We start from the raw sequence: 6,668 nt of genomic DNA, 5'->3' as shown, positions 1-6,668 counted from the left end.
TCTTAAATTATGAAATTTTGGAGTAATTTGTTATACAGTAGTTATACAGTTATAAAGTGTGTTTCTCTATATGTATTCCAAATTTTTTTGGATAACTAGTACTGCTTTGAAAATTAGAGAACAAAATGCCACCTCAGACCTGCTCCATTTCTGACCTGGGCTGGTTCACCCCTCCTTAGGCAAGCTGGTAGTCCCGCACTCCTGGAAGGTTACCATATTGATGCTGAACTTAATGTGGACACCCGATCAGCGTAGCACACTACAGTCCAGAACTTCTGGGCTGAAATAACCCTTCTACCTCAGCATCTCGAGTAACTGGGACTAGAGGTGCGTGCCACCACGCCTGGCCAAAATGCCACTTTAGAACACTAGACATTGTCAGTATAATCCTGATACAGATTTTAGATTAAGTCCCAGTGTCAATTTTTCAAGCTAAATATTTCCAAAGGATCCTCACACAGGTAACATACCTGCACTAATCCAGCAGCAGAGAGGTCCTACAAATGGAATGTTCCAGTTACCATTAAGTTAGAAAGCCTAAAACTTACCTTGAAAGGCCCTTTGCAAATAAAGAACAAAAATAAATTAACTAAATATTCAGTACAAATATGCAAATAATTTTTTAAGAGGAGAGTAAACTATACCTAAGGAAAGCAAGAGAAAAGTAACACTAAAGATATAAACAATTATTTCTTAAAAATAGTAAAATATGTACAATTCTAGTAAGTAAAGGGATTTGGAGAGAGAAAGCAGAAAGAGCTAATCTTTGCTCTCAAAAGAAAGACCCAAAAATAAAATGAGAGGTAAAAATCACTACTTCAGAAAAGATTTAAAAAATTATATAGATTCCTATATACAGTCTGTTGCTAAAAATTTTTTTAAGTAGAATATATGTCAAAACAGACCAACAATTCTAGAAAAAATTGAAGTAAACAACTATTGCCAAATAAAGTTTCCAGGCCATGATGATTTTAATATGTTACTTCTTTAAACAGTGAAGGCATAGAAAAATACGGGGATATACATATTTTTTAATCTGTTGTAGGATGTTCAAGTAACCCTCACCTTTCTGCTAGGTGATATGGTAGCCTGTGTGTTTTAAAAAGGTCCCTTTCTCAAGATACCATACTACCTTCATCTGTAAAAGTACTGTAGCTAGGCAAAGAATGATAGGATAGGTGATGACGTGCAGGTTGTTCAATCATAAATGACAAGCCTACTAACACTTAACCCTGAAACTTGAAAAAGAGCTGACAAAACAGAAAACTACAGGTATTATTTATGAACATGGAGGCAAAAATGTTAGATGAAATATACATCAAACACAGCAGCATATTAAAATCATGATAAAACATGTCCAGTTTAGTTTATTTCAGGAAATCCAGAATGATTTAATATTGGGAAAGCTATTAATAAATTTATGACATCAATAAGTCAAAAGCAATTAAAACAGAACACTCCCTCAAAAAAATGTAACTATCTGGATACATGTTCATGGGTTAGTAAACCAGGATAGTTTAATGTATAGTTATCACCCTATTAAGCATTAAACAGAGTTGTTTTCAATAAAGTCAGATGTATATATGACACCCATCACTAACATGAGAATGAAAGCCTGACATTCTTACCAATGCAATAAAAAAAGAATTAAGATTTATAAATATTGGAAAGGCAACTTATATGCGTATATAATATTGTTGCTTATCTTTTTACAAGATTTAACTGAAAACCGTAAGAAATTATGAGATTCGGATGAACTTTTCAGTACGCCAACAACAGCTGGAAAATTTTCAGGAAAAGCCACAGTCACATACAACCAACCAATCACTCAATCATTCCATCACTTTCCTCTCTTTTGCTTCTCTCTTTCCCTCTTCCCATTCTTTCCTCTTGCTCTCTCTCTCTCTCTCCCTGTCTCTCTCTCACACCTATACACATGCATACATACATCCCTACATCTCATACTGTTACACACCTGGAAATAAAATTATGTTTATCTAATGCAAAAAGATAGGGAGGAAAAAAAAAAGGCCTTCTGAAGAGGTACAAGATAAGAGAAGCCATAATGAAGAAATGACACAATTCTAGAGAGCCATCTGATAGAATTGATACACCAAGATGAGTGACTTCTCTATTTTCAAGGAACAAGACGTGTTTCAGAAGTTGTCTAAACATGTATTTATACGATTGACAATAACAGCTTGAAATATGCCAATGGAGCCCAAGGGTCGATAACATACATTTTCAGCCGAACACTCATCTTCTCTTCAAGAAGACAAAAGCAAAAAAAGTCCCTTATGGGATAAAGAGAATAAAAGATCTCCCTTCATCTATCTTACCTTCATTGGAGTCACTAACCTCCAAGAATCACATTGTTCTGGGACCACATTTTAAGTCACATAACATTGTACCCTTTTGGTGCCAAATGCCAAAAGCTATTTGAGGACAAGGATAAAGTCATTTCTTTAGATGCTCAATACTTCCTTATTAAATCATTTAAACAAACCAGACTACTTACTAACCTACTAAACCCTCATAGAGTGAAAAAGGAACAATTTACCCACTTAGGATAAACACAGATAAATTTGGAAGAGATCATTTTTCATGCATCCTTTTCCTTTCCATAGCACCACCTCACATGTTAATGGAAAACTGATACATATGGACTAAAGCAGCCTTGTTGGGTCATTCCAAGTTATATCTCTCCACGTAAAGAAAGGACTGAAACTCTCTCTAGGCCATTTATGTCTCCCATCTAATGACATTAAACGTTTTCTTCAAGTGGGTCAAGCACTATCAGATTTCACATTTGAATCTATATGTTAATTGAGTGTACTGTGTGAGATATGAAAAACAGGTTAATAATTATTTAAATATACTATTTTAAATGAGAAAAGAAATAATGAATTTACTAAAAAGTAATATTTTTTGACCCATATCCCCCTTTCATTTCCAGGAAACAACAAATAATATCAACTATTTGCTAATAGATAGCGTAAGTCCATTATTAAACCATAGTACTTAAGTACAAGCTTTTCTATCATTTTATATTATCTTTCAAGAAAGTATTTTATGGTTCCATATGTAAATAATTATAACAGTATAATAAAATACTTCCATGATCCTCAGTTTGTTTTCAGTGGACAGTACTTCAACTAAGATGTCTTTATAAATAACGCTTTGCTTTATCTCCTGCTGCCTGGGACACAACATACAGTTATGAACTGCTCTACTCATTACTGAATTTCTTTATCTTATTAGTTTGTTAAAGACATAAAAGTAGGATATCACTTTGGTAAATTTGGTAAACACTTGCTTCCTATGCCGTTTCATATCACACAAGTGTTTACCAGTTTCTCAAAGCACTGCGTATCAATATAATTCTTAACTACATATTGGAAAAGCACCAAAATGAGATTTTCCCCAGTGATATGACTTTTAGGTTTAAAGTACCTTAGTTACAATATATCTAATGAAGTGGAGTGAGAGAGATTAGACCTTTTCACATATTAATCTGAGCTTAAATTCTAAGAAGATCACTGCTATACAAGAATGGACAGAGGCATCTGTTTATCTCTGAGAAAACAGCTATGGCTAAGTCAAATGCCACTTTTCATAGCTTAATGGGTGGAATTAAAGAGCATGAGTCAGAGAAACCATTAAAACAACAGTAGCTTCAAATTCTGACTCTGACACTTTCGGTATGATGTTGAATAATTATACTCCAAAGCCATTGCTTCCTTATCTGTAAAACAGGATAAAAATATACACCCTGTAATGCTATGTTATTGGGAGACTTAGATGCAGTAATGTATAAAGTGATTAGCAGAGTTCCTGGTACTACAGTAACAGTAAATAAACCTGAAGCTACTATTATAGTGAAATTTATGTTCTAACATCACTAATCCTATAGATGAAATACCCTCTCCTTTTTAAACTGGGTAAGGAAGAAAGACCACTGGGGGACTGCTAAACTCACAAGGCTGGAAGGCTTGCAACTACAGAAAAATTATGACACGAGAGATCCTTCAGAGGTGCTCAGCAATCTATTATTTGCTGCCTGGTAGATGTCTCAAGACATAGAGAATACTTCATCACATGTAATGGATGATCAAGGCTTCAAAATGCTTTTCCAAGAAGTGGTGCCACTAGTGAAAAATGGAACTGATAATTTCACATCTCTTAAAAGCAGGCTGTATCTGAGCTTATGTCTTAGAGTGTGAATAGCCCAAACATTTAGCTTTGTGGTTTTATCAGAGCTGAACAAGAACTAGACAAAATTAGAATTTAGCTAATATTAGTGACGAGGTTTACAGTTATCTTCAGTCAGTGGAAATCACTCATGGTTATATCAATTACTAGAGAAAATTCCTTCTTAATAGATCACAGTCATAAACGCAAAATCCCAGAAATACCACATTAATGATGGTTTGTGGGTACAAACAATAATTCAATAACTATTATCAGAGTTTATAGTAATTAGCTTCGTATCAAAGAAAGTTAAAACTAGCCAAATCATCTTTCCACAGGTAAAACAAATATAGTTATTAAATATAGAAAATCATGGTTCCTCACATATACACTAAATTTTAAGAAAAAAACTGGAAGGGTAGGTCATGAATACTCCTCATCATTATTTAAATGCCAAACCTAAAAATTAACCACTGGCATACAAGAAACCTTCAACAGTACTCTCTCCTGTGAACAGGCATTTCTGTTAAAAGTATTCCTCGTCTTACCCCAGAGGGAAAAATTATTAAAATAAATTAACATTTTACTGGGTCTCTAATTGGAAGTGGCTGTTCTCAACAAATATGTTTATCAAACAGTGTGACTGGCAAAATGTATTACTGTAGCTGTAGTTATCCAAATTACATGCTGTCTAAAGCAAAAAGGGCAAAAGCCATCTGGCTCATATAACTTGCATTTTCTAGACAGCTTGCAGCTGGTTCTGATTAAGCAGCATCTCAGAACTCCAAGAGATCTATTTTTATCCCTGGAAGTATATTTTTAGGGCTCACACACCCAAGGCACAAGGCATTTGCATTAATAAATGAACAATTACCTTCAATAAGGAAAAGGTTTATGTAAAACTGTGGTTTGGTCTTCAGCTATGCAGGATGGACTACAACTTGAATATGATAGTCTGACACCTTATTTTGAGAATGCGCTCTTCTCTGGATGTTCCAAGAGAGGGACACAGAAAAGACACTTCCTCTGTCTTATGAAATAACCAAAAGAAGATTCTCAACAAGAAACTCAACTGCGTTGCCTGATCCAGCCTAGCAGGATGGTACAATTATCACCCCATTGTACAAATGAGGAAACAAAAGTTTGGAGAGGCTAAGTAACATGCTCAGAGTAAAAAAGACAGTGAATAAGGCAACCAGGATTCACATCTATTTCTTCTGACCCCACAGCCTGAGCTCACTACTGACAGGGCTAATAATGCATTTCAACAATTCACTTCTTTATATTGCTTTAAATATTGTTTATTTATGTCCTTCCAAATGGACTTCAATGTCTATCATTATAGGGGCCAGGTCTTCACTGCACAGTTTTCATCCTCAGAGCTTAGCACAATAACCTGCACTCAAAAGCACTTGCTGAACACATGACCACAAAACTCATTCTTTCAGGCACAGGTTTAAAATACCCATTATCAAGTAGGTCTTTCTTTCTGTTTGTCATCAGTAGATTCCAGCAGACATCTGTATGTCACAGAGACCAAGTCAATTAATAGCCATATATACTATGACTGTGTCAGAAGGAAATCATGAGGATACCAACACTTTCACCAAAGCTCATCATTCGCACATGCAGGGGCAAAAGTCAAATCATTTCATATGCCCTTGACACTGGGCTTCCCTCAAGATCTGACAGCACTGTCAGGCGCAAAACAAATATAAGAAACTCATCCACTAAGTACTATATTTGTATTCAAGATACACTATCAGGGCCTGAAAATCAACATTTTAAATATCTTAGATTTATAATATTGGCAGTGTGAGTTAGTGGGCTTCTCTGGTGGGTGGATTTTTACAGTCACAAAGGTGGTGAAACATGGCAAGAGCTTGTAAGTTGCTTTAAAATGCCCATGAAGGGCGCCTGGGTGGGTGGCTCAGTCGGTTGGGACGGCCGACTTCGGCTCAGGTCATGATCTCGCAGTCAGTGAGTTCAAGCCCCGCGTCGGGCTCTGTGCTGATGGCTCGGAGCCTGGAGCCTGTTTCGGATTCTGTGTCTCCCTCTCTCTGACCCTCCCCCGTTCATGCTCTGTCTCTCTCTGTCTCAAAAATAAATAAATGTTAAAATGTCCATGAAATGTTGTGTAGATGGTTACTGATGGGGTTTCTGAAACACTAATCCAAGGCCGACATCTTCTCCTTTTATCATTAGATGTTCTCCTTCCACACCTATAGTTACATGCTTTTGTATTTTACAGGGGACTCTGCCTGTATTTTAAGTAATTATGGTCATATTTACCGTCATGACTCCAAAGGAAAGGCCGCCCTGTATAAAAATGTCAGGGAGTATTTCATTCCTATCCTTTACGTCATTGCCATGCTCTCGTTACAAATAAATACTTTCTGATGGTAAAAACAGATAATAATAAAGGGTTGCCAAGTTTCCCCTCCTCCAGACTGTCATGGAGGATTAAGTGTTAAAAT

At 35.9% G+C, this 6,668-nt stretch overlaps 1 protein-coding gene across 3 annotated transcripts in view; it reads right to left on the bottom strand.

Annotated features, from left to right (window-relative positions):
- HDAC9 (histone deacetylase 9) overlaps positions 1-6,668 on the bottom strand; it is a 957,815-nt gene that overhangs the window by 803,770 nt on the left and 147,377 nt on the right. The gene's annotated exons all lie outside the window — the stretch shown is intronic.

Source organism: Panthera leo, chromosome A2, assembly GCF_018350215.1.
Source record: "Panthera leo isolate Ple1 chromosome A2, P.leo_Ple1_pat1.1, whole genome shotgun sequence".
NCBI classification, from domain to species: domain Eukaryota; kingdom Metazoa; phylum Chordata; class Mammalia; order Carnivora; family Felidae; genus Panthera; species Panthera leo.
This window is presented reverse-complemented; position numbering and strand designations above follow the sequence as displayed.